The 16,516-nt window shown below is 39.0% G+C and overlaps 1 protein-coding gene across 5 annotated transcripts in view; it reads right to left on the minus strand.

Annotated features, from left to right (window-relative positions):
• AGPAT3 (1-acylglycerol-3-phosphate O-acyltransferase 3) overlaps positions 1 to 2,021 on the minus strand; it is a 128,073-nt gene extending 126,052 nt beyond the window's left edge. For 2 of the 5 annotated variants that reach the window (XM_074300527.1, XM_074300524.1), the window contains exon 1: positions 1,670 to 1,801. The gene's annotated coding sequence lies outside the window, so the exon portion shown is untranslated. Of the gene's footprint in view, positions 1 to 1,051; positions 1,259 to 1,669 lie in introns of those variants that run through there. The other 3 variants (XM_074300521.1, XM_074300526.1, XM_074300523.1) reach the window with 3 other exon arrangements.
• Positions 2,022 to 16,516: the final 14,495 nt, after the last annotated feature.

Below are 16,516 nucleotides of genomic sequence, written 5' to 3' on the forward strand. Positions count from 1 at the left end.
GATGAAAGCTCCGGACACGTGTTTTACAGGAGGTTACAAAAAGGAGAACCAAAGACATTTTTGGAGGGAGCATACCTCCTACCCTCACCAAAGATAAAAAAGTTAATTTCCGTGTTTTTCCATTATAGTTACAAAAAGCCAAAATAAACCTCTTTTTAAACACTTTGGGAACAACTATCTTAATATACTCTAAGTTGTCTTTAAAATATTTTTCCTCATAAAAGCAATTTAAAAATTCATTTTAGCTTCTTTTTTTTTTTTTTTTAACATCACCTTCATTTCCTAAATGTATTCCTCCTCTTACTCCCCTACCTACCCCACCATTTCTGGTAACAAAGACCAAAAAGAAAAAAAAATCAATTAAGCAAAACTACGAACATCAGCCCAATCTGACAGTATAAACCAATGTTCCACATCCATAGTTCCCCACCTCTTTGAAGAAGGACCTTCTCCTCTCTTTATTTGGGGACCAGAACAAGCAATATTATTTGTGAAGTGACCTGGGGTTGATAATCTGACTGAAATTTAGATTTGATCTTTCGACAGGGCACTGAACCCTAAAACAAACAACATTTTCGTCTAAGACATAAAAACACATCAACTCTAACCTAAGACAAATTAACATACACCAACCAAAAAATACACCAACATAAATTCATCTCCTATAAAGCAATTTATATCAAGTCTGAGCTTTCAGCAGATGGATAATAGACAGCACCAGCCAAGCTCTGGGGGCCCAATGTGCACACCACGGAATGGCCAGCCCGGGGCAATCAGGGTCACAAATGGGCTGCGCCGGACTCGAGAAAAACTAAGGATGACGCAGCCCCTCTTTGCCTGGGAGGAGAAGCGGACCTCGGGCAGCCTCATACTCAGTCAGCACCTTCACCTGCCAGACTCCATCCCCGAAGGTTCCCCCAATCAAGCTCCTTTATCAGGGAAGGGCCACGCGGGCGCTCCCATTGGTGAGAGCCGCACCACCTCCCGGACCTCGGCCCTCAGCCATTGGACAGCTTGGAGCTCATTTAGAAGGTGCCCCGGGCCCCCGCACCAAGAGGCCGGCGATCCTGCGGACGCACAGGACAGGGCTGGAGAAGTACAGGAGCACGGGCGCTGGCCGCGGGAAGAAGAGTTCCCAAGGCCCGGGATTAGCGTCTTTCCAACCACCCAGGGCGGCCCCGGCCACCGGAGGGGACGTGGCCTGACGGAGCAAGGCAGTGAGGCATCTAGCAAAGCCGACACCCCGCCTGTGGTCTCCTCCTCCCTACACCGGACACGCACATACGCGCATTCACACGCGCGCGCAACCCTCTTACACCGGTGGACAGGGGATGCAGTACAGTCCATCGCACCAGGAGAGGGAGGAGGCGAGCGCCCCTGAGTCCACACACACGCGCGCACACACGCACACGCGCGTACGCACATGCAACGCCTCAGAGCAGAATGTGTGGTAGGGTTGAGATGGATGACACTGACATTCCAAATGCAAAGAAGGGGGGAAGAACCCGGGGAGATTCGGGGGTACCGATGCCAGCGCCGAGAAAGAGGCAGGAGGCGATGACTAGACCGACCTCCAGGTGGCTGGTGCAGCAGCACGCCCCACGCTAGGCCCTCTCACCCGACCCCCACTTCCTTCCCGCAACCCAAGCTCCGGCCCCGGGCAACCCACCTGCAGCGGCCGCCGACGATCCGCCCCAGGCGTCTGGTCCCGCGCCTCGACTCCTCCTCCGCGACGCGTCAGCTCCAGCTCCCCGGCAGTCGCCGCCGCCGCCGCCTGAGCGGCTGCCCGGCTTCCCCCCCGCGACGGGGAGGGGGTGGGAGCGCGGGAGGCTGTGGCTGCTAAGGCCGCCTGCGATCGGGGCCGAGGCGGCGGCGGCGGCGGCAGCAGCTCCAGCTGGGGCTTGGGCCGCACGTCTAGGAGTCCCGGCAGCCGCTAGTTCCCAAGGGTGGCCTCGGCCCCCACGGTTCCCAGCTCTTTTTATATAGTGCGGCACTTTCAGCAGCTGCTCTCTCCCACCCCTTTCCCCCCTCCCCCCTCCCCTCCCCCCTCCCCTGCCACCCTCCTCCTCCTCCTCCTTCTCCTCCTCCTCCTCCTCCTCCTCCTCCTCCTCCTCCTCCTCGGGGGCTGCCTCTGAAGCGGCAGCTACTTCCTGTGTGCAGCAGTCCTACAGTTCCTCCCGGGCCGCTGGGGGCAGGAGAGCTCGATGGGAGGAGCAGCGGGGGGTCTCGGGCTAAAGCCGGGCCTGGGTTAGGGCTGGGGCCGGGACTGGGGGCCGGGACTAGGGCCGGGACTGGGTGGCTGCGGCTCCGCAGGCTGAAGGCGAGCTGGGCTGGCGGCCTCCGATGTCACAGGGAGGAGCCTGCTTGTCGTGCCCCCGCCCCACGCCGCCTCCCGGGGCCTCGGAGAGTGGGGACGCGTGGTGGCCTCCTCCCAGACTCTCAGTCCTACTGAAGGTGGTGTAGGGGGAAAGAAGGATTTGGGACAGGAAAGGGGGACTCAAAAGACAGCTCCACTTCAACACCTAGAAGTATGTCCTGATTCCACTAAAATAGAAGGGGAAGCATCTTTTCCATTCTGTTAATGGTGCAGGAAGAGGGGAAAGTCCACTGCACTGCTCCAATTAACCTATTGAATAGATCTAAGTCCTGCCCATCCCCACCCCCGAGTCCAGTCTAAAACTCTCAGGAGTTTGCAAATTGGTTCCACCTCAGGCACTTCAGAAAGGTAAAAGAACAGACACCACCATTAATTTGACAAAATACCCTTCCCTTCTTCCCCTTTCTTTACTGGGGTCATTCCAACTAACAGAAAAAACAAGAAGAGTATTAAAAGTTTGCAGAAGTGCTCTTTATCCCGAGGAACATTCTCTTCTTTACCCCAAGATATGGGGTTTGGAGACTAATGATTAGTGTGGTTATTTGTTTACACTGTTTGTTTTAGTAGCTTAGTTGGCAACATTTTAATTATTTTTTCTTCTTTCAAGTAAACTACCTTATAAACTTAGTAAACCTCTTGGAGCATACATAGGAGATCCTGGCTGAAATAAAAATGATATAGCTTCATTACCACTTAACAAATCCACTAAAATGTTGAAGTAGTATTTATGTAATTCTCTATATTTTCAAGCTCTTAACAATCATTGAAAGTTTGACACAGCAATCCTACAGAGGGGTCATCACCATTTTACAGAAGATTAAAAAAAAAAAAAAGGCAAAGTACAAAGTCAGGAGTGAGATTTCTAGGTCTATAATGTTTATTTCTATAGCCTTGTCTACTCAGATCATGAGGCCGGGCTCTTTTGCAATTGGCATATATCTCTCTGAAAAAGATCTCCAAAGGATATACAACAAAGAAAATGGATATGAAATTAAAAAGAAGGCTGTTTCTTCAGTAAAGAAGGAGATGACTCATTCTTAGCCTAATTAAGGAGTGGTTGAAGAAATGGGAAGGGAGGCCCCCATTTTGTTTTAGGATATAATCACAGTTTTTCAATATGTTTCTTTTACAAGTCATGCCAGTTTCTTTGACATAAATTATGTTTGTGTGTGTGTGCTTTTTTATCGATAGCTTGTATTAACTGTTCCAATTATGAATATGGAATATAAGCAGTATGGATTTTTTGTCCATGAATAATGAGGCCTAGCAGTTTGCCTTAGAGCATAGGGTAGGAGTTCATCTTTTTTTAAGTTGCTTCTCTTCCACCCTCCTTTTTTAGCAGACCTAGATTACTTACTGATATGACTGCTGATATAACTCTAGACTGCCTGAGATAGGAGAAGGGCATAAATGATGACTTAAAAATTTCAATTAACCCTGTTTATTTTCTCTCTTTGGGCCCTTTTGGGTTAATCTGATTATTTTAGTGAAGGATGGGTTACAACACCTTTTATATAGTCCTCTGCATTGGCTGGCACCTTAGGGAAATGTCAGATGCCTTGTGGTGCAGAAACAGAGTAAATTTTGTCTACACTGGTGCTTTTATTAGTTAATTTTTATCTACAGTGGTACTTGCCTTATGTGTGAAAAGGATTCCTGGAGACATTTTGAATAAAAGGCCAAAACTGTGTAGAAAAATAATGGACAAATACCACAAGGCTACCCTGACCTCTTCCACCTAAGAGCCAAACAGATTAAATTTTACACACACACTCCAGTACCCTTAAGGGATTTTGAGGGGTCCATTGGCTCTCTGCAAATGGTCCTGGGACCACTGATAGTGTAACCTTAATTGTAGTGGATGGTTCCCTACACCCAGTTCCATTTAATCACTCTCAGATTATTTTTTACACAGAAATATATACTTCAAGTATAATAAATATGCAAACATATTCCCTACAACACTGGAGACAAACTTCCCTTCGTACTACATCAGTCTCTGAGAAGTCTATTAGCTTACATATATTAGCTCTGTTGCTATAGAACATAGCCCCATACCTTATCACTTGGTGATTTCCTCAGCTCCCATGATTTCAATTATCTCTACAAAGATAACTCTCAGTTCTCTTATGTGTCCAGCTCTAACCTCTCTCCAGATCTCCTGTCTTTTATTTCCAACTGTCTTTTGACATCTCAGATAGAATGCCCTGCAGTATCTTAAACTCAATATGTCTCCAGCCTTGATGGAGGGAATCCTGAAACTCTCCTCTGACTTTGGGGGAGAAGCCATGGGTGAACTCTTAAAACTCTCCTGGAACTCTAGAGAAACTCTCCTCTGGAGAGGCCTGCCTCAGGGAATCAAGATAAAGTGGCTACATTCTGTTATCTTGGTGGGACTAGCTGCACCCTCTATTGAGTTGAAAATTAGTCCAGGACCACTCCTACTTAGCTTGAATTTAAGTGGTCTCATTCTACTGGAAATCTAGACCTGGGGACAGTAATTTCATTCAATTGAAACTTCAGTCTCAGATTTCCTATTAAAGGGCAATTTTAAACCCATTTCTTTTCAGAGGCCCAAAGCAGGACCATACCTTGTCAAGGAACTTCTCTCTCTTGGCACAGGACCCTGTCAGGAACCCTGCCTGCTCTGAAGACATTCTCTTCTCAGTGTTAATACCTCTGTTTACTTCCTTTTCAGAATCTCACCACTGAGAAAGTCAGTCTCCTAGCAAAGCTGACTTCCACAATACCAATAAAACTTCCTTTTGCCAGTCAAACTTTTCAGGTTCCTCAATTCTTTCACATTGAAACTGTGCTGACCAGAAAGGGATTCTCACGACCTCAACTCTCTGCACTGCCACTAACCATATCAGTCTAATTCACTGTCTTCTCGCACCATAACCCTCCCTTCTTTCTAACTTCCCTATTACTTTTGAGGAGAACACCATTTTCCCAGTCACCTAGATTGCAATCGAAGTATCATTCCTAACTCCTTTCTCTCACCACTACCTCCAGCCAATTCTATGGCTTCTCCCTTTGTAACATATCTCATAAAGATCCTCTTCTCTTCTTGACACTGCAGCCACCCAGGTTTAGACTCTCGAGTACTTCATGCCTAGACTATATCAATAACATATTACTTCTGTCTTTAAATATAGAGTAACTACTCGGCTGAGTGAATAGAGCACTGCCAGTCTTGGAGTAAGGAATACCTGAGTTCAAATATGGCCTGAGACACTTAGTAGCTGTGTGACCCACATCACTATTTACATGCTGTGTCTCCTATTAAACAGTGAGGTCCTAGAGAGCAGCAATTGCTTTTTGCCTTTCTTTGTATCCCCAGCACTTAGCCCAAAGCCTAATAATCTCATTCAATTGGAGATTTGGACCTGATATAACTTAAATGGTCTCATTCAACTGGAAATTTAGGTCTGGGGTCAGTAACAACATTGAAGGAATCTCATTCAATAGAAACCCTAGTCTCAGATCTCTTATAAAAAAGACAATTTTAAACTCCTATCTTTGCAGAATTCTGAAGTAGGAATATTCTTTGTCAAGGGACCTCTCCTCTTGGCACAGCTGCCTACCAGGACTCCTGTCTGCTGTGAAGGGACTTTCTTCTCAGTGATAACTTTTTGTTATTTCTCTGCAGGACCTTATCACTAAGAAGTCTGCTTTCCTACCAAAGCTGGCTTTTCAGTGGCAACAGAATAAATTTCCCTTTTGTCATTTAAACTTTTCAGGTTCTTGAATTGTTGTCATGTTGGACCTGTGTGGACCAGAGGAGGTTCCCACAACTCTGCACTCAGTAGTATCAAACTCAAATAAAAATGGGGGCCACTAATCTACATATAATGATTCCTTGTGGGCAGTATATTGACTTAGCTTTAAAATATAATTATGTTTTATTGTGTTTTTATTTATTTTGTTTTTTTAATATATATATATATATATATATATATATATATATATATACACATATGTATTTTAATAGTAATTTGTTTTTCTAATTATATGTAAAGATAGTTTTCAACATTCCTTTTTGTAAGAGTCTTGAGTTTCAAATTTTTTCTCCCTCCCTCTCTTACCTCCCTCCTCCCCAAGACAGCAAGCAATCTGATATAACATAGACACTCATTTTAAACAAATTTCCATGTTACTCATGTTGTATTATATTAAATATTTCCTAATTATAATTTAATCTGGTTATAAGGCTTTGTCAGGCTATGTATTTGCTAACCTCTACTTTATGACATGGTAATCAATATACTATTTTTCAGTCAGTTTCTAAGTTGTTTTGTGTTTTGTATTTTATTACAAGTCATTAAAAATGTCTTTCTGCATAAAGGTCTTATCTTGATTTCAGTAATCTCCTTGGGGCAAAATCCCTGCAAATGGGATCTCTGAATCAGAGGATATAAACATTTAGCAATTTTTCTTGGGTAATCTAGTTTTTACCCAATCCTGGAGCATTTTTGCTTTCTGTGCTTATGGTGAGAAGATGACTCTTGGCTTTATTTTGATCTTTACCCATATACCTTACTGATACTAAATTTGTCCTACTTTGCTTCTTTGACTAGCCCTCAAGAAGTGTCGTAGAATTCTATCAAGCTCTTCTTATCCGGATGAAACTATTTTGTGCTTATAAATAATTCTCACCTCTAATTTCTCTGGAATCTTAAAGTGGAGATAATCTTGGACAAGTCTGCCATATAGCTCATCCTCTGCATGCTTTTTAAAGTTCTACTAAGCCTCTTTGCCACAAAGATCCTCTCTTTTGAGTATGACATCAGGAAGTTTTTCTCTTTCATACTGTATGGTAGGATCAGTAAAGTGCTTATTATAATATCTTGTTTTCACTGTACTGAGTCTTCTAAACAATCCAGATAACCCCATTCTATCTGATCTCACATTTGTGCTTTTCCAGGGATAGAAGCTATCCCTCTCATGCTCAGCCAATCTTATCACCATTTTTGATTCAGTGGCACTTCATTATTTTAGTTCTTCTGAATCCTTTACAATTCAACCTTCACTATGGTTTCCTCTTGGGGAAGACATGAAAATAACAGCTTTTGGCCTGTTAACCCTACTATACTACAAAAGAAAAGGTCCAATCCCAATTTACAGATACAACTGTGCTTCTGTACTCATTCAAGACATTCTGTTTCTCTGTATGAAATTGTCTTCTCTGCATCAGTGCTCACATTTTGGGGATTTGATGTGACCCAAATACTTAACAGAAACTCTGAAAAATTAGCACTTGTCAATTGCCAACTTTAGACCTTGTGTTCTTCCAGCATCTTACCAAAGACAATGATGGTATCAAGGCACACTAACACTTCCAAGTAATTCGTGTCACCAATTACTTTTCTTCTCTATATGCTATTGAAAAGTGGTTAGTGGCCCTAAAAATGCCTTGGTATATATGTATGGGCTGGAAAAATCCAGCTAGACAGATAAAAGAGTCTTTTGTTATCTTCCTCAAATCAAGGAATCTGGTAATATCCTCTATGCAACTAACTATAAAACTAAAAACCATTGGCTACCTATAAAACAATCTAGGATCTGCTGTACTAATGGCATCACGTACTGGTTCATTTTTGTTCTTTTGTTCAAAATCTGGTAATCTGCATATATCCATATTTTCCTTCTTTCTTAGATAGGACTATGGGAGATGCATAAGGGCAGCTTGATTCTGTGATAATCCATTTATTTCAGATGGTAACTCTAGTCTTCCATCATCAATTGAGGAACTCTAGATTCTCTGAATGATCAAGAATCAGTGATAAGCATCAGCCTCAAACTACCCTGCCATTCTGGTGGTACTGGGGACTTTCTAAAGTAAAATACCCTAAAATAGTCAGTGCTCTTGTTAGGCTTGCTGGCATTTGTCCTCATAAACATCTGTTTGATCTGTAAGGATGGTCAAAATGAATTTATTTATCAAAAGGAAATAAATATTTTCACTTCTTGAGTGGAATGTGGAATGAGTTCAAGGTGCAACACATGAAATCCAGATAACTGATTCCAACTTTCCTTGCCATATACTGCTAGAATTTTGAAAAAATTAAATATTGGCAGATATAGACAAATCAGAACTATGGTATATATTTTCCTGTTGACTCCAACAACTTCCTTAGGAAATCTCAAGCTTACCCTAATACAGGGATGGGGAACTTCCAACCGATGGACATTTACTAAGGCAACTATTCGCAATGATGAGCTAAAAAGTACGTACAACAACCTCACTTCTTGAGTTCTAGAAATTGAAATTTTTGCATAGCCCACAAATGATGTTATAAATATCTAAAAGGCCCTTGGCAAAAAAAAAAAAAAAAAAAAAAAAAAAAAAAAAAAAAAAAAAAGTTCCCCATTCCTGCCTATCCTAGTATGCTAGATATGGATAATTTGGTGTTTTGTTGGTTTTTTTTTTTTTATTTGACCCACTAAATCTAATGCCTGTCATATATTTTAAATGTATTTTTCTCAAATATTTACTCATAAAAATTAGAAAATGGTAAAAATTAAATTTCAGAACAATTAAGTAATTCACTTTTCCACAAGCAGTGAATTAGCATTCCTGTCTTTCAAAGCACTTCTAAAAATGACTTTTCCCATAGCATCTAATTTAGTGGAGATAGGGTTGATATTCAGGATTTGTTTTTCTTTTTAATTCAAATTTCTCTGGTGATTAGTGTATTATAGCATTATCATGTTTTGTATATATATATATATATATATATAGCAATACATATATATAGCAATATCATAGCATTGTCATAAGTACAACATACTTAGCTGTCACCAAGGAAATTAGGATGCATGAAGGAGATACTTGGAGGCTCAGGTATAAATTTCCTAGCTTCCTCTTTTTTAACACCTCCCTTGGGGAGTTTAGTTCTAACTTTGAGGCTTATAGAAGGCTTGCTTTAACAGATAAACTTGCTGTCCCCACCCTTTGGGCATATGTAAGGAAGAGGAGCTATATGAGAAAAAGGAAAGTAGCAGAGGCATTGCACCTTGATGAATGGACACAAGGGCCTGGATCCAACAAAATGTGGACAAATTATGTGAAGTGTTGTAGAGCCTCTTCCTTTTTCCCATACTGCTTGTTCTCTAATGCTATGGTTCTTGCTGTGTTTTACACACACATACACACACACACACACACACACACACACACACACACACACACACCACACACACCACATTGTCAGGGATCTTTGACTACTGTGACAAGTCCATTTAAACATTTAACATCAGTTAGTTTTTACACTGGAATGTTTACTTCAAAAATGTAGCAAGAAAAAAAAATGTACTTGTGTCCCCAAATTACTCAGGAACATAATATCTCCTACATCACCTGGTTATCAAGGGTCATCAATTAGCCCAGTTGCCACATGATATTATATATCACTAAGTTCAAGTCCAAATGTTGTCTGATTGTCAGGTGAGTCCTGATAGGCTGGGATCCCAAAGGTCATTCCTAAAGATTATTCCTTGTACCTTGGATTCCAACTCCTGGATTCCTGTGGCTTGCTTTCCTTACCTTTGAAACTCCCAAGCCTGGAGACTCTAATCCCAGGAGCACAAAAAAGGACAAAAGACCAAGAACCAAGTCCTATTCCTCAGGGCCATATCCTACCCGTAGTTTTATGGGGGAATTAGCTCATAAATAGACATTGTTCAAAGGTGGCATGGATATGATCTAAGGTCTGAATTGCCTCTGCAGAGAATAGAATGAGAACCAAAAGCAATGCCTATATTATCAACAAACTAGCATTTAGGATTGGCAAACAAATTCTGGAACAACTATAGCTGGGCAATTTCTTCTCCTCTCTTCAAGAGAAGTATCAGGTTAGGATTATATGTAATTGACACCTCTCAAATATCTCTGAATGTGATAAATTCATGGAAAAAAACCTACCTACTTGATTACCCACAAGGAAGAAGGGTAACCCTTATTTTATACTCACCTGCTTAAGCCCCTTCCTTCCAAGTGTTACACAAAAGATCATAAAAAATATCAAATAGCAAGTAAGCCAGTTTATCTAGCTGAAACTGAAAACAGAAACCTGAGAAATTTTTCAGATTGGATTGTACCACAAGAAAGAATAAACTCTTCATTTGGAAGCAAATAAAATCTTGGTTTTTAGTCACATTGGGATTCCCCCTCCAGAAAAGACATAGCATTTTAGAATAACATAGATAAGCCTGAATGTATTTTGTCCTGTATCTTGTACCCTACCCCATGACAGCAGCAAGGGAGCAGAGAGCACACCTGTTAAAGGAAGAAATAGGTTGATAGAGCAGTAGCTCTGAAGTCAGGAGAACTTGAGTTCACATTTGACTTAAGACATTAAGACTTACTAGCTATCTGAGTCAGGCAAGTCACTTAACCCTGACTACTTCACGGAGAGGAGAAGGAAGAAGAGGACAAGGAGGAGGAAAAGTGTAGGGGGAAGAAAAGGAGAAGAAAGAAAGAGGAAGAGGAGAAAGAAGAGGAGGAGGAGAAAAAGAAGGGGGGTAAAGGAAGAGGAAGAAGAGAAAGAGGAAGAAGAAAAGGAAGAGGAAGAAGAGAAAGAGGAAGAAGAAAAGGAAGAGGAAGAAGAGAAAGAGGAAGAAGAAAAGGAAGAGGAAGAAGAAGAAGAAAAGGAGGAGGAAGAAGAAGAAGAAAAGGAGGAGGAAGAGAGAATAAAGAAGGTTCTTTTTCAGGGCTGTAACTCTACTATGCAGCAAAGTGTTCTTTGCTAGGTTTATGATGAAAGGTAGGGAAATGGTGTGACATTTTCCCTATACACTCCTGCTGCAGGCCCTACATGGAGGATGAACTTCATTAGTCAAACTTCCACTTTATAAATGGAGAAGCAAAGATTGATTGATTTACCCAGGGTCACATATCTTATGAGATTTTAAATTCAGATCTTCTTGCCTCTCGGTTCAGCTGCATATTTAATATGCCATCTACCTGCCTCATTTGAAAAAAAAAAAAGGGTCAATGAAAGGGACTAGATAAACAAAAACTAGAACACAATAGTCAAGCTATAAAAGCCCATATGAAAAAAAAATCTTTGAATAACTCTAAATAAGGGAGTTGTAATTAAAACAAATTTATGCCAATCAAATTGGAAAAGATGAAATTTTTAAAGAACTGTGGAAAAACAGGCACACTGATATAGCTTGTAAATGTATTCAACCATTTCAAATTGAATTTTTTTAAGTTTCAAAACTATACCACAAATAGAGATATACCCCAAAGAGATCAGTGATAGAAAGGTCCCATATGCATTGCAACACTTTTATAGTGGAAAGAAGCCCCTTGATTGAATGGCTGAACAAATTGTGGTTTTTCATTATTTTACTGGAAGGCATGGACAAAATCTATAATTTCACTGGTCTAAGGACCTCTTTGGAAAAGCAACTCTCTTAATCAACACAGATGGCACCTTCCTTGGAATTTAAGTCTTACAGAGTTATATAGAATACAGAGAAGGGACTTATTCATTGATAGTGCCAGTATGTCAAAGGTAGTACTTGAAATAATTCATTCTGGCTTTGCAATCAGCTTTCTATCCACTAAGTTGTACTGCCCTTCATATATTGGCACCTGAACGTGGGGTATAAGAAGCATAAGAATTACAAGAAAAAACAGAGCTGTTTGTGAGAAGGATCCTTCTAGCGTTCCTTTGGTAATCTGAGGACAAGGAAAGGAAGAAGAGCCCAGGTAAGACTTTTTTTAGTCAGGTAATTAAATGAACCAGCACATCAAAGGGCCAAGCCAGGAGACTGATAAGAGACTTAAATGCCTGTTCTGACTCTAGTCCTCTTCTCTGTTTGAAAGTTTGCCTTCATGATATTTTACAAGATCAACATCTGCTACAACCATCCAGAAGTGATAGTGATACTTGCATTCCTCAGTGTGTGGACCATGCTGTAGGGGGAAAATAACAGCAAAAAATAAAAAAAGGGGAATTGTTAAGGGGCAGGTCAACTCTTCGAGAGCCTCCATAGCTGTGGATCCTAACATCTGAAGGAGTTGAAGGGCAGCCTTTGCTGACACAGGTGTTGCTTTGTGGATTGGGAATGAGATAAATTGGAGGCAGAGGGAAGAGGAGAGAGGTCAGACAATGCAATAGCCTCTCAGTCAAAGAACAGCAACTGCCTCTCAGTCTCTTTGTATCATCCTCTCACAAGAGGAGATCCATTTTGCACATCTGGGTTGGATCTCCAGCAGCCATTGTCAGGTGGCTGCCATGTATTCCAACAATATATAAATATTTATATGAAATGATGCAAAGTAAAGAAAGCTAAAACAAGATTAAAATACACAAATTAAGATGGCACTATAGGGCAATAGAATTTGAGTCAAATAAAATGAGAAATTTGGGTTCCAAATGTCTGATATTAGAATGTATTTTTTTGCTTTTGTAGAGATTTTGTAGAGATGAGATGGATAAGAAGTGTGGAGTATAACAAAATGACAGTTATGGACTATATATATTGAATGACTTTGATAATTGTTGGGAGGGAGGAAGATTTTAAGGGAGGATATTATAAGAAGTGATTACTTAGAAATGATTGTGGTATAAAAAACTAAATGCATCAATTAAAGACATTTTAAAGTCTTTATGAGAATGTCCTATGTACACATTGAGAGAATGTTTGATGAAAATATGAGAAGGAAACAAACAGGATTGCATAAGCTGTTTTGGAAGGGCTGATGCTTTTTGTTTTTTAAATTCAACTTTATTTTTATTTTCCATTTCAATTCTGTCCTTTCAAATTTCTCTTCCCCACACAGAAAACAAAGGGGAAAAAAGTTACAAATATGTATAGTCCAAAAAAATTTCTACCTTGGCCAAATGTCCAAAATATATATGTGTATGTGCATATGTATATACATATAAATATGCATTTTATATATCACTTCTCTGGGTTTTTATTGTCTAGCTGGAAATAGGTAGCATATTCAAAATTGTTTATCTTTTCAACATTGTTACTATTGTAGTAATTGTTTCCCGGGATAACCTCTTCACCTTGCATAGAAGTCTTTCAAGGTCAGTCCTTTCATCATTTCAGAATCTTATTCAGAAGTTACAATGGTAACAGAAAAAATCATAACATAAATTAAAAAAAAAAAAAAAAAACCCAACAACCACAAAATCAAAACTGCTACATTCAGAGCTGCATAGGAAAATATGAATTGGTCCTAGGCCCCAAAAGAATTTGTGGAAATTTTCAAAAAGGATTTTAAAAATCAAATACAAGAGGTAGAGGAAAAATTGGGAAAGGAAAAAAGACAATTATGAAAAAAAAAGAAAACAGCTTAGGAAAGGAAGCAGGAAAAAATACTAAAAAAAAAAAAAAAAATATATATATATATATATATATATATATATATATATATATATATATATATATATATATATATATATATATATACACATATATAAACAGAATAGCCCCCAACCAAAAATTAAACTTGAAATACAAAAATTAAAAGGAAAAATCAATAATTTTGAAAGTAAAAAAACTATTGAATTAATAAATAAAACCAAGAGTTGGTTTTATGAAAAAGCCAATAAAATAGATAAACCTTTGGTGAATGTGATCAGAAAAAAGAAAGAGGAAAATCAAATTGTTAGTCTTACAAATGAAAAGGGGGATCTTTCCACCAATGAAGAGGAAATTAGAGAAATAATAAGGAGTTACTTTGCCTAACTTTATGCCAATAAATTTGATAACTTAAGTGAAATGGATGACTTTCTCCAAAAATATAGGCTTCCTAGATTAACAGAGGAGGAGATAAATTGCTTAAATAGTCCCATTTCAGAAAAAGAAATAGAACAAGCTATTAATCAACTCCCCAGGAAAAAATCCCCAGGACCAGATGGATTTACATGTGAATTCTACCAAACATTTAAAGAACAATTAGCCCCAGTGCTATATAAACTATTTGAAAAAATAGGGGATGAAGGAGTCCTACCAAATTCCTTTTTTGACACAGACATGGTACTGATACCTAAACCAGGTTGATCGAAAACTGAGAAAGAAAATTATAGACCAATTTCCTTAATGAATATTGATGCTAAAATCTTAAATAAGATATTAGCAAAAAGACTTCAGAAAATCATCCCCAGGATAATACACTATGATCAAGTAGGATTTATACCAGGAATGCAGGGTTGGTTTAATATTAGGAAAACTATTAGTATAATTGACCATATTAATAATCAAATTAATAAAAACCATATGATCATCTCAATAGATGCAGAAAAAGCATTTGACAAAATCCAACATCCTTTCCTACTAAAAACTCTTGAGAGTATAGGAATAAATGGACTATTCCTTAGAATAATCAGGAGCATATATTTACGACCGTCAGTCAGCATAATATGCAATAGAAATAAACTGCAACCTTTCCCAGTAAGATCAGGAGTGAAACAAGGTTGCCCACTATCACCATTACTATTCAATATAGTACTAGAAACGCTAGCCTTGGCAATAAGAGTCGAGAAAGAGATTCAAGGAATTAGAGTAGGAAATGAGGAAATCAAACTATCACTCTTTGCAGATGACATGATGGTATACTTAGAGAACCCCAAAGACTCTGCTAAAAAGCTACTAGAAATAATTCAGAATTTTAGCAAAGTGGCAGGATATAAAATAAATCCATATAAACCCTCAGCATTTTTATATATCACCAACAAAATGCAACAGCAAGAGATACAAAGAGAAATTCCATTCCAAACAAATGTTGAGAGTATAAAGTATTTGGGAATCCATCTACCAAAGAATAGTCAGGAATTATATGAGAAAAATTACAAAACACTTGCCACAAAAATAAAGTCAGATTTAAATAATTGGAAAGACATTCAGTGCTCTTGGATAGGCTGAGCGAATATAATAAAGATGACAATACTCCCCAAACTAATCTATTTATTTAGTGCTATACCAATCAGACTCCCAAGTAACTATTTTAATGACCTAGAAAAAATAACAACAAAATTCATATGGAAGAATAAAAGGTCAAGAATTGCAAGGGAACTAATGAAAAAAAAAAATCAGAGGAAGGTGGTCTAAGTGTACCTGATCTAAAGCTATATTATATAGCAGTAGTCATCAAAACCATTTGGTATTGGCTAAGAAATAGACCAGTAGATCAGTGGAACAGATTAGATACAAAGGACAAAAAAGGGTACATCTATAGCAATCTAATCTTTGACAAACCCAAAGATACCAACATTAGGGATAAAAATTCATTATTTGGAAAAAACTGTTGGGAAAACTGGAAATTAGTATGGCAGAAATTAGATATGGATCCACACTTAACACCATATACCAAGATAAGATCAAAATGGGTCCATGATTTAGGCATAAAGAATGAGATAATAAATAGATTAGAGAAACAGAAAATAGTCTACCTCTCAGACCTGTGGAGGAGGAAGGAATTTATGACCAGAGGAGAACTAGAGATTATTATTGATCACAAAATAGAAGATTTTGATTACATCAAACTAAAAAGTTTCTGTACAAACAATACTAATGCAAACAAGATTAGAAGGGAAGTAACAAATTGGGAAAATATTTTTAAAGTTAAAGGTTCTGACAAAGGCTTCATTTCCAAAATATATAGAGAACTGACCCTAATTTATAAGAAATCAAACCATTCTCCAATTGATAAATGGTCAAAGGATATGAACAGACAATTCTCAGATGATGAAATTGAAACTATATCCACTCATATGAAAGAGTGTTCCAAATCACTACTGATCAGAGAAATGCAAATTAAGACCACTCTGAGATACCACTACACACCTGTCAGATTGGCTAAGATGACAGGAACAAATAATGATGAATGTTGGAGGGGATGTGGGAAAACTGGGACACTGATACATTGTTTGTGGAGTTGTGAAAGAATCCAGCCATTCTGGAGAGCAATTTGGAACTATGCCCAAAAAGTTATCAAACTGTGCATATCCTTTGACTCAGCATTGCTGCTATTGGGCTTATATCCCAAAGAAATACTAAAGAGCGGAAAGGTACCTGTATGTGCCAAAATGTTTGTGGCAGCTCTTTTTGTTGTAGCTAGAAACTGGAAGTTGAATGGATGCCCATCAATTGGAGAATGGTTGGGTA

The sequence above is a fragment of the Sminthopsis crassicaudata genome, chromosome 3 (genome assembly GCF_048593235.1).
Source record: "Sminthopsis crassicaudata isolate SCR6 chromosome 3, ASM4859323v1, whole genome shotgun sequence".
NCBI lineage: Eukaryota > Metazoa > Chordata > Mammalia > Dasyuromorphia > Dasyuridae > Sminthopsis > Sminthopsis crassicaudata.